We start from the raw sequence: 15,161 nt of genomic DNA, 5'->3' as shown, positions 1-15,161 counted from the left end.
TTTGCTGATACACATCTCTCCTGGTTCTCTTCAAACTCTCTAGTTGTTCATTCTCTGCCTTTTCCATGTGCAGGTTCACCTCTATCTCTCTCTGAAATTTAGACTTTTCTTTTTGTCCCTCTCTCCTTCTGTCCTTATACATTTTTCTTCTTCACCTTGTATGAACAATCCCATTGCTATGTTCGTAGCTCTAGAGTCCAGACCTTCCTCTTGAGGTCTGGCTGTTTGTTTTTAATTGTTTGCTCTTTCACAAAGACCTTAAATACAGCTGGTTGAAGTTCTCCACAAGCATTGCCCTTTTGTGTATGTTTGTATGTCACATATTCTGATGTCACATAATTGAGTGGGATGGGCAGAGACTCAATTCAGCAAGCTAGTGATCATCCTTAATTTCCTTCTCTATTTCTTTGTCTCTGTCTCATCTCTTTCTCTTTCTCCCCCTTTCTCTCTCTCTCTTTTCCTCTTCCTGTCTTTTCTCCCAGGAGACCCTTTCCCTAGGTTAACTCATATCTCATACGTGTGTCTCAAGATCAATTCTAGCATCATATCATTTTGAAAACATCCTTCTCACCACCCTAAACTGACTTAGGTACCTATCCTCTATACTACATATCACCTTCGTGCAAATTGTCAAACATCTTGAGGCTGGGAAAATGTGTCTTTATCATGTCTGTATTCTCAGTTATAAGAATATAAGCAGCTAAAGGCTAGAAGACCAGAGGCACTCACTTGGGATTCATCCACACAAAATGGATATGGATATGGATGAAATTGCCTAAGCAGAATATATAAGGACTGATGAATAGAAAACATCAGAATTGTGCATGAGCATGACAGTGTGTTTAGTTTTCAAAATAAATGATTGAATTTTGTATGTAGTACCTATGAGCCCAGGATTTAAGACAATGTTTGACGCTGACAAACTAATAAACAACCACAACTAAATAAAACAGAAGCATGAATATAAATGCTCAACAAGTAACATAAATCAAAAAGAATATGAGCAACCCAAAAGCTTTCAGAGACTATTGCTCGAAGCAGTATTTGGGAAAATATTTAGATACCAAGAAGAGGAGAGTTAGATAAGATACTGGAGAGGGGAAATAATGCCAGGAATATGAAGTTGATTATGAAAATTGGAATAGGATAATCAGATAAAGAATAACTTTGCTGGGGTAAATGTGCCCAAGGCATGTGGGACCAGGATTAAGACAAGAGTAAACAAATTTCCAAATAATACAGGAAATATGATATTGCTTGTGGCATGCTTCCCTTTCATTTTTAATGTGTAGCCTCTGCATATTGTGAAGATGCCTGAGTTTTCTATTGCTTCTCTAACAAATAACCACAAACTTAGTGGCTTAAAACAACACAAATTTATAACCTTACATTTCTGGAGGTCAGAACCCCCAGATGAAGATATCCACAGGAGAGAGTTCCTTCTAGTGGTTCTAGAATAAAATCTGTTTCCTTGCCTTTTCCAGCTTCTAGAAGTCTCATACAATCCCTGGTTCATGTAGGTCAGCATAGTAGCGATCCAGAATAATCACAGCATCTCCACATCTCACATGTGCAAAGCCCCTTTAGCCATGTAACACAGTCACAGGGGCTGAGGATAATGCGTTTATCCTTAGGGAAGACATTATTCAGCCTAACTCAGTCAAAAGACAATCAAAAATAAGCAAATGCCTGAATTTCATTCATTCCTTAACATTTGAGAGTCTATTTTTCATTTTTAAACAATCCCTTACATTAAGAGCTTCATGTTTTTTAAGGCATTTTCAGACTCATAATCATACCTGAACCTTAAAACAACTATGTGAAAGACAGGGGAGATATACCCATTTTATAGATAAGTTTATGTATGTGTTCATAAGAGTTTATTGGCTTGCCCAAAGACACACAGCTAGTGAATACCACTTGCTTGTTTTCTATCTATAAATCTACTGTTCTTTCCATGACTCTATAACTTTTCCTTGTGAATAAAAAATAAAGAAAAATTCCTGGATTCACCAGACATTTCACATTTCACAGAAAACAAACAAATAAACAAAAGGTAATTTAGATGTTGATCCAAATATATTCCTCATTTTGAATGAAACTGCAAAAGTTGAACACATTTAAATCCCTTTCAAATTTTGGATTTACGACTGAAGCACAGACTAGCCTAAGAGGCACAGGACATGGAAACTCGTGTAGACTTGGTACACTGCTTGTCTCTCTCCTATAGATCTGAAAATGCACAGTAAGGGGTAGCAAGCACAAATGCCCATGAAATCAAGCAGGACTTCTAAATGTGGTAAGGATTGATTTTAGAATGTAAGCTCAGTCATAAGTAGTAACTAACACTCACCTGCCATGACAAGGAAAAGGGAGCAGCAGGACCTGTGGCAACTGGAGTGTGCTGAGCTTATCAGAAGGGGCAGCTTCTTCTCAGTACAAGACTACTGTCGTTTTGGAGAATGTGGACACAGTGTTGACAGATCATCCTCTTTAAAAAACAGATAATCCAGAAATTGGAATTTTTATGTTAAATCTCCCAAATGTTAGGGGTCTGCATTTAAAGCGTTTTAAGACACTGAATAACCAGAGCAAACATGTATGAAAACTAAAGAAAGTCCACAGTGGGTTTCTAGTTTGCTGTCTATCCTAAGACATTGATAGTACTAGACTTATCTGTCCAAAAAATGTTTGGAAATTAAAGGATGAGAAGTCATTGAGTGCTAGCCAGGAGAGTAGAAAATGGAACATATTATAGATTACCCTTTTCACATTCCAAAAAAGGCATCTTCATCATATCTCCTTTTCTAAATGTTCTTGATGGAAACCCTCATGGTAGTAGTCATAATTACTTCAAAACAAAACAAATAAAAGAAAAAGAATGTAGGTACATCAATAAGGCAAATCTTTTTCTTGATAGTTTTCTAAAAATACACTCATAAAAAATGACAGAATTACCAAAACAGGTTTGGGTCTTAAAAATGTGATAAACAATCCTGGAGCCACAAATCCTTCAGTATAGCAGGAGTGTATTCTAATATTCCAACCCCCAAATTTGCATCATTTTTAAGAGATAAGAGCAAAATAAAAGAGAAATCAAGTGAATTCTATACACTGTAAGCTAAGAGGACATTTAGAATTAAGTGAGGATCCTCCCTGCCAAAACTGCTGGGCAGTCCAGGCAGATCAGAGCAGGGAGACATTCAGCAGCTCAGGTGCCAAAGAAAGCGTGGATGACCTTGGCAACAGCTGTTTGCTGCATGCACCAAAAGCAAGCTAGGAGTCTAGTAAGAATTTACTTGGTAGATAAATGACAATGGCCTCAGGTGGTGAGAGTTGGCAACTCGTAGGAAGAAGACCATTTCCTAGTTTGTAACTTTTGAAGATGTAGACAGAAATGAGTGAGGTGTGCAGGGGTTCTAATTGTGGAAACTAACTTGGAGCATGTTGGTCTTGTGAGGAAGGTGTTCCAGGTGCTATACTTGAGTAATGATGGGTATGGGAGAAGTCTCCACAAGCCTGAATTTTGAGTAGTGGAAGTTGTATAAGCCAAGAAATGCCTCAAACAAGATTTAGAATTTATATAATGGTGCCCATTCCCCCCCCATTTTGATATAATTAAAATAACTTTCTTTAAAAAGTCAATGTAATTTCCTAATCAAGAGGTAATTGCTATTTCCAGGTATATATTTATATAACTTTCATCCTGCGATTCACCACCCCCCTAAATGATTTCTTTCTAGTTTAATATATTAAGGTTTGCTCTTTCTGCTATAACGTTCTATGAGTTTTTATAGAGGACAAATTGATGGTTACCAGAGGGGAGGTGGTTGTGGGGATGGATTAAATAGGTGATAGGGATTAAGGAGGGCATTTTTGTGAAGAACACCAGATAAGTGTTGAATCACTATATTGTACACCTGAAACTAATATTACACTGTATATTAACTGGAATTAAAAAAAAACTTTAAAAAAAGTTCTGTGAGTTTTGAGAAGCATCCTGTCATGTATCCACCATTGTAGTGTCACACAAAATTGTTTCAACAACCTAAAATTTCTTCACCTATTCAGCACCACCCACCTTGAACCTCTGGCAACCACTTATCTGTCTGCTTAACATTTCCAACATTTTGTCTTTTCTAGAATATCATGCAAAGGGAATAACACAGTATTTTAACCTTTGCAGACTGGCTTCTTTCACTTGGCATTATGCATTGAAGATTCATCCATGTCTTTGTGTATCTTGATAGCTCATTACTTTTACTTTTCCTCTCTGAATAATATTCCATTATATGGATTACTATAGTTTGCTTATTCACTCATCTATTGAAGGACATCTTGGTTGCTTTCAATTTTTGTGATTATAAATAAAGTTGCTATCAACATTTGTATGTAGGCATAAACATGTGTGAGCATAACTTTTCAAATCGGTTGGGTAGATTCCAAGGAGCATAATTGTTGATGGTGTGGTTTACCAATACCATCTAACAAAACATAGCAATGTTTACCTTTCTAAGAAACTTGCCAAACTGTGTTCCAAAGTGGTTGAACCGTTCTGTATTCCCACGAGTAATGAATGAGAGTTTGAGTTGCACCACATTCTCACCAGTTGTTGGTTTGGGGATTTTTAGCCATTGTAATATGTGGGCCTTCACAAAGCATACAATAAAGTTTTCTTGATTGCTATCAACCAGTGTCCCCTCAGTATATCCCATTATTCTTATTTCTAAGAAGGTAGTCTTTAAGTGTGTCATTGTTCACTGGGTTTGGGGACAGTAGATAACTAGTCTTTTAGGTTATAGTTTATGAGAAGACCATGCAGCACACATATATCATGGTTTTGAGCCAGATTCAGTATCTGGTCGGGAATTAGTTTATCTTTCTGATCGTAGTGAGGATTGAGTAAAACTAAAAAAGGGCAACCTGTGGGAGAAACTGATAAGCTGTTTCCTAAAAGCATTTCTTTTTCCTCTGTGTGCACAGATTGCTATTCCTAGACTCCCTTGCAATTGATGTGGCCATGACATTGAATTTTGGCAAATAAAATGTGTATAGAAATGGCAGGTGCTATACTTGAATAATCCTTCCTGTCTCATATTCCATCTTTTATCTGTATGTTGATTCCCAGAATCATACATAGCATTTGAAAACTATGTGTTAAAGATGAAAGACACTGAACGACTGGGTGGAGCAAATCCCTTTGTTTCTCCTCTTCCCTATACTAATAGCATGAGAATGAGTGAGAAATAAATTTCTATTATAGTAAGCCATTGATATATTGAAGTTTATCTGTTGCAGGATAGCTATCCTAATAAATACTGTAGGAAAGACTTCCCAGAAGAAAAAAAAAAGGAAAGAAATTGAAATGACTCCTGAAATTCACATGCAATGAAGAAACATATCTACCTTAGTGGGAAAAGCATGAGCAAAAACTATGACTAGATCGATCTTTGAAAGAATGGATAGAAGTTGAGACAAGCCAACCACCTCAGTTTTATGGATGGAAGTTGAGGCAAGTCAACCACCTCAATTTTATGATAATAATGTCGCTTTGATAATAATAAAGATGTTACAATTATATCATGTTAGGGATCTGATTAATAATGACAATTATCTGTATAGCTAATATATATTGATCAGTTATCTTCCAGATACTAAACTAAGCACTCAGAATCTATCATCTCATTTAAATTTCAAAGTCCCTCTAAGAACTAGATATTATTATTATCCTTATTTTACCCAAGTGAGGAAACTAAGACACAGAGATATGAGTAACTTGCCTAGGTCACACATCTCATAAGAGGTAGACCTAGAATTTCAACTCACTGTCAGTTGCTATGCCCCTAAAATCCCCATTCTTAATTACTTCATTCTATTTCTTAGGAAGTAAAACACTTTAAACTTCCCTGCCATTACCCACTTGATATAAATGAAAAACATGCATGGAATGGTTGAGGTTTTGTGGTTGAGTTTTCCAAAATGATCTAAACTGTGTTTTTGTTAAACACATTTTCCTTTGATCACCAAAACTAGCATTTGTCTTGTACCACTATTACTTAATGTCCAGAAAACCCGATAAAAATCTGTATCTTATTTGTGTTTATATAATTGTATATTAGCCACTCACATCCAGTGAATATAGACATAACAGATTAATGACTTCGTGGTTAATTTTCATTAGTTTCTCATTAAAAGTCAGGCAAAGAATGATACTTGCACGTTTTTTTGGTCTTTTCTTCTTTTAGCTGTTCTAAAACTGTGTTTCATGCAATTATCCTATTACTCTTCAGAAAATCATGATGTTCTTCTCCCAGAGGCTAAAGCCCAACAAAGAGGATCTATGGTCTGGTGCCAATACCAGCTGTTGGAAATTATCTTCCAGCTCAAATTCGATCTGTTGCTTTTAGATTCCAGGGTCTCCTGTTTAATTCTCAGAAATAACAATTTTTTCAAAGACTAAAAAGACACTAATTAGTTGCAGTAAAGTACTTGATTTAAATGTTCTGTTAAGGGATTTCCAAGTTGCTACAACTGCTTGAGACTTTATATAGCATCTAATGGGTTGTCCTGTTGCAGTGTCTTTGGTATACTTGACCAGAGGACGTAACCCTGGGGTGCTGTTTAGAAGGGTTTAGGACGGCATGTGGCTTAGCACTGGATTTATTCAGGGAGATTTATACTACAGACTTAAAAATCACAGGTCAGTGGCTTTATGAGAGTTGACCACCCAGGAGGCAGTGGGGGAGATAGTTAAATACAAGCAAAGTAAAATATGTTGTCATCTCTCTTTCTTAGACATACTAACATTAAATCTAATATAACATATTTCTAGAGTACCTAAAGCCTAATAGAGATGTTACAAATGTATCATGTTGCGAATCTGACTTATCTGACTCTGTGCAGCCATGTTTTGCAATGTCCTTGCTATAAATATTTATAATTAATGTCTCAGTTGAAAAGTGCTTGATACATAATCAGAATTGCTTCTCTAAGAATGAAGTGCTCGAGTCAATTACTAGATAGGTCTAACTGGTGAATATAATGAAGAAAAAAATTGACTACAGAGTACACACATAAAATCTCAATCAAAGCACTGAAGGATACAAAAACAGAAGCCATTATTATTGTAAGTTTTTAAAATTAAATGAGTTTTTTATTCAGAGGCATTCACAGAAACTGTTAAGAATTCACGTTTTTGGGGGTGAGAAAAATCATCTATAGGGGAATAGAGATGTAAGTATTTTAGAAAGGATTGTAAGCCTGGGACATAAAAATCTAGACTATCAGATTTCTAATATACATGTAAGCTAGATTTTAAGAGAATTTTGAAATGTGAAACCAGAGTTTCACTTTACGATTAAATGAATGCTAATAAGGAAATTAGGTTTTTCTACCACTTAAAAAAAGTACTTCTACTTTCTTTCTCTAATCGCATGTAAAATTGCTTTCTGCTAGCCGCTAAAGGCAAATGGACATGACTGTGTCTACATGCAAAGTAACTTAAATTCTGTGGCGTTACACGCATAAACACATGCTCTCAACTCCCTGTTTCTTTTTAAAGCCTCAAAAATTCTTGAGACACCTGGGTGGCTCAGTCTGTTGAGCGTCTGCCTTTGGCTCAGGTCATGATCCAGGGTCCTGGGATTTAGTCCCACATGGGGCTCTCTGCTCAGCGGGGAGTCTGCTTTTCCCTCTCATTCTCCCTCTGTGCTCTCCTTCTCTCTCTCTCTCTCTCAAGTAAATAAATAAAATCTTTAAAAAAAATAAAAATAAAGCCTCAAAATTTCTTGATGTAGTGAGGGCATAAAATATTTTCTTGGCTATTTTTATATAAGGCTTTTGACACTGAGATGTGCAAGTCCATTATATTTTTCCCTGTGAATGTAAATATGTTCCATTGTGCTCACTTGTCTCTGTGTAATCAACATGCAATAAAACAGAAGTAGGGCAGGCTTGCATGCTTCACTTACCAACTAAATAACATAGCCCACCTACCCCTAGAATCACCAGGTCAATAGCCAGTATACTAGCAGACTGCAAACAATATACTGAAATATGCTTGTGACTTAGCATTGTAGACAGACATTCAGAGAAATGGATTTAAAATATCCATCCTGTTATGAGATATTATCCCACTGTTAAATACACACCAAAGGTTACTGAATATAAAGTAGGCATGCAGCCAACCTCCACAATAATGCAACATCAGAAAAAAAAAGATTGCTAAAGGAAAATATTTTTTAGGTTTATGTTGCACTATAGTTACGAAAACTAAGGCAGGCTTTCAGAACAAAGACTAATTTTTTTTAAGAAAGCAAAAGGCTTTACAAACTTAATTTCTAGAAAGTAATTATCAAGCTGCATGGTAGCATAAAGTCTTATTGATCGAAATTTCTCTTTCTGTATGAACTTCACAGACTTGCATGACTTGGCATCAGTAAAAGCTAATGATGATTCATGCTATTAGCTTCAGCAGCCACAGTCCCTAGGAACTCAGCTTTGACCTTTTATTAGCACTTTTCTCCCAAGCAGATAGGATCCTTCTCCAGGCACACTTCCTAATCACCTTAAAACACCTGGAGAATTAGTTAAAAGCCTGATGGGGAGGGACTGGGATGCTAAGAGAAAATGAAGATTCAGTGTAAGGAGAGGACACATTCTATTGTGTAATCTGACCAGAGGCCCTGGGAAATCCTGGAAATTAAAATTACATGTTAAGATTTCATTTATGTAAACTTAAAATAGTCATAATCACAAGAACTATGTTAAATGTTACCAGTTGGTTTCAATTGTTAGCGGAAACTCCTCTCTCCCCCCCTAAAAAAAATTGCCATGCAACATTTATACATTCATTTTTTTCCTTGATCAAACATTTATTGAGCTCCTAGCACTATACTAGGCACCTAAATAGCATTCTGTTGTGGTAATGTAGAAGTCATTAATTTTTTAAAATTAATTTTTTAGTATCTTCTGCTTTCAGTGGCTTCTGAAAGAAGCATCGATTAATGAAGCTGTGGAGAACTGCTACACAAATAACTTGAAAACTCTATTCCTTCTCCCCTTCTTATTCTTCCCAGCTCCCACTGCTCCTCCTTAACCCACCTACCACCACCACCCCCACACATACACATATGTACATGTCTCCTTTCCACTTTTCTACTGCATGATGGACTAATGTAATATGCAGCTGCTTTTTAGTGATTAAGGTTAAAGGGAAAAAAGGAAACTCCTTATTAAAAGAGGTTGGAAACAAACTGAGGGTTGCTGGAGGGGAAGTTGATGGGGGGATGGGGTAACTGAGTGATGGGCATTAAGGAGGGGGTGTGATGTGATGAGCACTGGGTGTTATACGCAACTGGTGAATCATTGAACACATCTGAAACTAATGATATATTATGTGTTGGCTAATTGAATTTAAATAAAAAAGAGATTGGATTCTCTTATTCAAGCAAATAACCTACTTTAAAATCATAATAATTGAAGATGGAACCTTCTTCAATAAATAAATAAATATTTAAATAAATATCTTTTCTTCAATTTTGATAATGGTTTGATTTCTACAACGTGCATACTCATGAAAGAGCTGCAAATCTGCAAATGATTTTAATAATAACAATAAAGACTCAATAATTTAAGACTTTAGGTCAATCACAATTCTTTATACAGCCTTCTGCATAAATTGACTCTACTTCTATTTCAAAATACTGAACTTAAAATCACATAACTTTTTTCTAATATAATAGAAATATATTCACTTGAATTACTCTTTCCCCATTCTGTGTGGATCAAATGGTTTTCATCCTAATCACCCTATCATAACTGTCCTTTCAAAAGAAACCAAAGATCTCAATTAATCTATGATCTCTTATCAATAGTTATAGTCAAGTTGATATATTCAACTTTCAGTCTTTTAACAAACTTATCTTTTCTTGGATTCCATGATACCAAATTACTTTTTATTGTCTTCCTAGATTTCAGATTAAATTTGCCACCACCCCCTTACCAAAAAAAAAAAAAAAGAAAATCCTTACTTTCTCTTAATTATTAATGGTCTCCTAGGCTTGTTGATTTGTCTACATTTTATTCTTGAATATCTTTTTACATTCTCTTAGTTTCAATGGCACCCTCTCTATTGATAACTCCCAAATCTCAGGAGAAAGGTATGATATGGTGGGAAGAATGTTGGGTTAGGAATGTGAACATTTGCTTGGTTTGGAGTCCTGTTCCCTATAAAATTTTGATGAGTGACTTTATTCCACTTATGTGAGAGAGAGAGAGAGAGAGAGAGAGAAAAAACACTGGTCCTGGTATAAAATGTATTAAAAAAATACTAGTTGTGGTGAACTAAATAGAATCCACTTCCATTCTGGTGGTTTTTGTATCTTGATTTTGCTTCAGTCTTTTAACACAAAAGACTTAAATAGTAATCTTTTAACATAAGCATGAGCAATATCCATTGTTACAGATGTTTTAGAATTTTAAATATGAAAACAGGCTTTATGTGATTTAAGTTATCTAATTAATTATATTTTTTTGGGAAACAGCTTTATCCCAGGCTCAATTGACCTCCAATATTAAATGAAATAGGTTGTCCTTCATTTAAATTAAGGTGCCAGACTTTAAACTTGCATATTTCAACCATATTGGAAGTGGCATAGTGAAAGAACCATGGGAAAACATTTCTGCTGGACAACATCAACAAATAAATCAATGAACCTGATAGTCAATTTATCACAAAATTGGTAAAAGAACCTCTTTGGAACTTAATATGTTTCTCTGTAGAAATAGGTATCACATATCCATGATGAATAGGCCATCATGAGAATCAAATTCAGTGCCACTGGAGAGAGGGTAATAGCATCATTAAAGTCCAGTGCTCTCCCTTTTGGGAAGGGCTTTTCTGCAGCAAGCCACATTGTGGCTTGCAGTTTCAATTATAAATTCATCCTCACATCTGGGAAAAGCAGCTATAGGGTTGATTTTGTTCTTAATCTCTGTTTTACAGATGTGGAATGCTGGGAAAGTTTAAGTGACTTGCAATTAATTACTCACCCAGTCATAACCAGAGCTGGAACTAGACTAATTTCTTTCCTTTTTATTCAACTTTTTGCCTGCTAGATCTAGCTTTTGCCAGAATTGACTCCAATGAAGTATTCAGTTTCTATTATGATATAGATTTCAGCACCAATTAATATAAAATAATTATATGTATTTTTCAAGATTAGGTAAGTGGTTATTGATTTAAGGAGTGCCCAAATTTCTTCCTCCACTAACAAGATGTGTGAGTTCTCTCATTGCATGGGGAGAAAAACAGACATATGTAAGTAGGCAAAAAAAAAAAAAAAAAGAAAGAAACATCAGTTATTTAATTCAACATGATTAGCTAATTAAATGGTCATATAATTAAATAACACTAGGCTTTCTATCCAATACATCCCATGAAATTCATAGTAATACATAAACTAGCATCAGCATGTACTCTTTTAGTGACTTTAAAAAGTATTTCTTAATTTTTCTTTGTTGATTTGAAATATTTCATGGTTTTCACTGTTAGCAGGTTGTTAATTGTGCAGGTTTGTCTTGCTCAGAGCTTGTTATTCATAGCAGTAGTGATATATTACTTTTATATCTGTATGCATGCTGTTGATTTTAACTTTTTTGCTTCTGCAAGATAATCATTTCATTATCTTAATCACTAAGGAATATGGTATGTAGAACTTATACATTTTTAGGATTAATATTGCAAAATAACAGGTAACATGAAAAAAAGTGTATCTGAAAAATAATATACTTGTCAGGGCATGGAGAAGAAAAATTATGTAAATAGCTGTATATACACATACAGAGTTTCTAAGTAGCATACCACGACTTCTAGAGTCAATAACATCTTCATATTTAACATTCTTTAATCAAGATTAGTCTTTTGCTTGAAGATAATTCTAAACTCATCTTCTATCAGATCTAAATTGTCATTATGTTACAATTTTCTAATTTTAATATTTAAGTTTAAATATTTCTACTTTTTTCAAATATCAACTCTTTTCCCCATGAAGTTTGAGTAAAACATTTATTTTTTTCTTTTTCTACCAGACTTAAACTCCATTGCGTTATTGATCACCTCATGTAGTAGATGAGGGTATTGATTTTAAGTTACACAATAATAGCAAAAATAAAAAATAAACAATAGGTAATTATAAAAAACTAAATGACAACTAGAAACCTTCTCTTTATTAAAAATTCAAAGTGATGTGTTACATATTTCTGGTTTAGCCTAAAAAATAAACTTATCACTACCTCTTTTAGCACAATTGCTTCCTTAAGAAGAAATGGTCTAGCTCGCAAACTAGATAGGTCAAATGAGTGAAGGTGGGGGAAGGGGCACAAGAAAATTGGGAAGAATGGTGCTCATATGCATACATTTTTGGTATACTAAAAGATGGCAATACACAACTCTACTCTGCAATCAGATTTTCCTTACAGCGCTCATAAAATTTAGGCAGGGTTTATTTTAGGTATCACAGAATGCATGGAGTTATCTTAAAAGGAAGGTAAATGAAGAAAGGAGTGATTATTGCCAAAAAAAGGATCACTTAAAATATAATTAGAAACAGCAGCAGCATACCTAATACTGATTACAACTACTTGTCAGAAAATCATGTAGCTGATTCATGCAGTTGGTTTTTGACCTTCACAACAACCTTGTAAGAGAGAAGATAGAAAAGATCACTTGGGGAAAGACCCACACCTATTGAAGTCTTCATGTAGTACTTAGTTTACTTTTTGTGTGTGTTTTTTTTTTTAATGCAACATGGATTATAGACTTAGAACCCTGGACCATTCTGATGTATTTGCTCTGAAGGGACTTAAGTGCTTCACAAAGAAAGATCATTGCAGTTTTGGGGAGAGAACGGTGTGGAAAAAGTTTGCAACCTTTGTTTTCTTTTTCTTGCCTTGCTAAATCTAAATGACATCACTTACCTGGTGTTTGTGTCACACACACACACACACACACACTCACCCCTACTGTATCATTCAGAAGTGATCCTCCAAAGAAAAAGAAGAAAAAAAAAAAAAAGCAAACCAAGTAGATTGACTGCTTAAACTATCTTTCCGCATTGCTTCTTGAGGCGTTTTTTGTTTTCCTGAGTGGGGTGAAGGTGGGAGAGTTTATTTGGAGTGAGGGTAAGGAAGGTCCACTGTGCCTACAACTTTGAGAACATTTCTCCATGTGCCTCTTTGATAGCTCAGGCACACTCCTGGGCTGATTACTATGAGAAGTGGTTCGAAGGCTCAGGAGTACCACTCTTCCGCTACCAAAGCTGCCAAAGGGAGAAGGACGGGGGCGCTGTCTGGTGACTGTTCGCATGATTCCTTCAAGGCGGCGACCACCTCCAGGGATCCGTTCTTCCACATCGCCGGTCGTACTTGGGACCCACGACCGCTGCACAGGGCTGCCAAGACGCTGAACCGCCGGGCCGAGGCTCTGGGGACAGAGTCACCCCGGGGCGCCCTTTGCAGCCAAACCGCTGGCTCCCGGCAGTCAGAAATCGCCCCCAGGGCCACCTCGGCGGGCCCGGCTGTCTCGCCGCACCTAGGGCTCCGGAGCCAGGAGTCCCCCACCCCGCGCGGCTCCCGCGCCTCCCCCATCCCAGACCCCAGCGGCAACGCCGCGGCTCCCGGAAACAAGCCTGCTGAGCAAAGGCGGAGGAAAACCTTGGGCCTTCCGCTCTGATTGGTCTCCCCCCGCCGCGCGGGGCGAGGCAGCGATTGGCTGCCGGGCGTTGTCAGTCGCCGAGGCCAGAGCCTTCGCCGGGGAAGCGCAGCCGGGCTCGGGTGCTTCGGCTGCCGCCGCGGCTGCTCGAGCTGGTGCAGCTGGGCGAGCTCGTGCGGGCGCCGCCGCCGCCTCCGCTGCTGCCCACCCCGCCGCGGCGCCGGCGCTGCCGGTCTTGCTGGCGGCCGCCGGGGAGGGGCGGCCGAGAGAAGAGCGCGAGGAGGCGGAGGCGGCGGAGAAGTGATGCTGGCGCGGGGGATCCGGCCAGCGGCAGCGGAGCAGCAGCATCTCCGGGACCCCGGCTGCAGCGTCCCTGTGGCCCGCGGGCCAGCTGAGCGGCGGGAGACCAGGAGCCCCGCGGGTAAGATCCGGCCCGGCGGCGCCCGCGCGACCCCGGGACCGCCGGTGTTGTCTTTGGGGGTTACGAGGCTTGCTGTGCCCGGGGCATCCTGACAGCGGTGTTCGGGACCCGGACAGCGAGTCCGGACGCACGGCTAGGCTGATGCCCGCGCCGGTGCCACTCCTGTTCCTGCCTTCTCCCCTCGGCGCTGCCAGACTTTGATAGCGCGGGGATGGCATTGTGTGTGTATAAGCGTGTGTGGGCGCGCGGCTTGGGGCACTTCTCAGGGAGCGCGGTGGGTCCCCTCTGACGTGAACCGGCGTCCTTCAGGGATTCGGGCTGGGATGGAGTGAATAGGTTTGCCTCTTAGCTCAGCGGGAGGGGGAGCACACGGAAAGCAGGGGGAAGTCCACCGTGGCTCGTAAAGAGCCGGGCAAATTGAACTTTACTGCCTTAATGAAAAGAGGGAGCTGTGTATCCAGCGCGCCAGGGGACAGGCGCATTCACCGAAGCTCCCCAAAGTCCCACTTTGCGCCGGGGACTTCAGAAAGGAGAGGAGAGGAAGGGAGGGGGAAAGTAACGGTTAGTCCGCCTTGCTGAAGAAAAGGACCAAAGAAAAGGAGGAGTGCAGCTAGGCTTGGGGAGTGGCGGCTTTTTGTCTGACTCTCCTGGTGGGGAGCTCGCTACACTTTTCGGGAGCGCAGATTTGGGGGTGGAGAGAGTCCCGCTTTGAGGGGCTATCAGAGGCCGCTCCTGGCCGGCGCCGGCGTGGGGCACGGGTGTCAACTACCTGACCGCGGGGCCGAAGCGGGGCGGGGCTCGAGTGTGCGTCCAGGTGGAGCTACTACTGCCTCCCAGGGCAGCCTTGGCCCGGGTCCCTTCCGGGGTCAGGACCCGGCCTGCAGCGCCGGGGCAGCTGCGGACTGCGGGCGGCTCTGTTCTCCGAGAAAGTTCCGGCCGGCTGGGGTCCAGGCAACCCGACCTAGAGCGCGTTGACCACAAAGTGTAACCAGGTTTACGTACCCAGCTTCCTCCAGTGCCGACGCTGCT

The 15,161-nt window shown here is 39.2% G+C and overlaps 1 protein-coding gene across 5 annotated transcripts in view; it reads left to right on the top strand.

Annotated features, from left to right (window-relative positions):
• The first annotated feature begins 13,824 nt into the window (after positions 1-13,824).
• Positions 13,825-15,161, top strand: part of B3GALT1 (beta-1,3-galactosyltransferase 1) — a 509,322-nt gene continuing 507,985 nt past the window's right edge. For 3 of the 5 annotated variants that reach the window (XR_004300101.1, XR_004300102.1, XR_004300103.1), the window contains exon 1: positions 13,825-14,132. The gene's annotated coding sequence lies outside the window, so the exon portion shown is untranslated. The remainder of the gene's footprint in view (positions 14,133-15,161) is intronic. The other 2 variants (XM_032408772.1, XM_032408764.1) reach the window with 1 other exon arrangement.

Source organism: Phoca vitulina, unplaced genomic scaffold (genome assembly GCF_004348235.1).
Source record: "Phoca vitulina isolate PV1807 unplaced genomic scaffold, GSC_HSeal_1.0 scaffold1, whole genome shotgun sequence".
Taxonomy (NCBI): domain Eukaryota; kingdom Metazoa; phylum Chordata; class Mammalia; order Carnivora; family Phocidae; genus Phoca; species Phoca vitulina.
The sequence above is the reverse complement of the archived record's forward strand: the minus strand, read 5'-3'. Positions and strand labels throughout refer to the sequence as shown.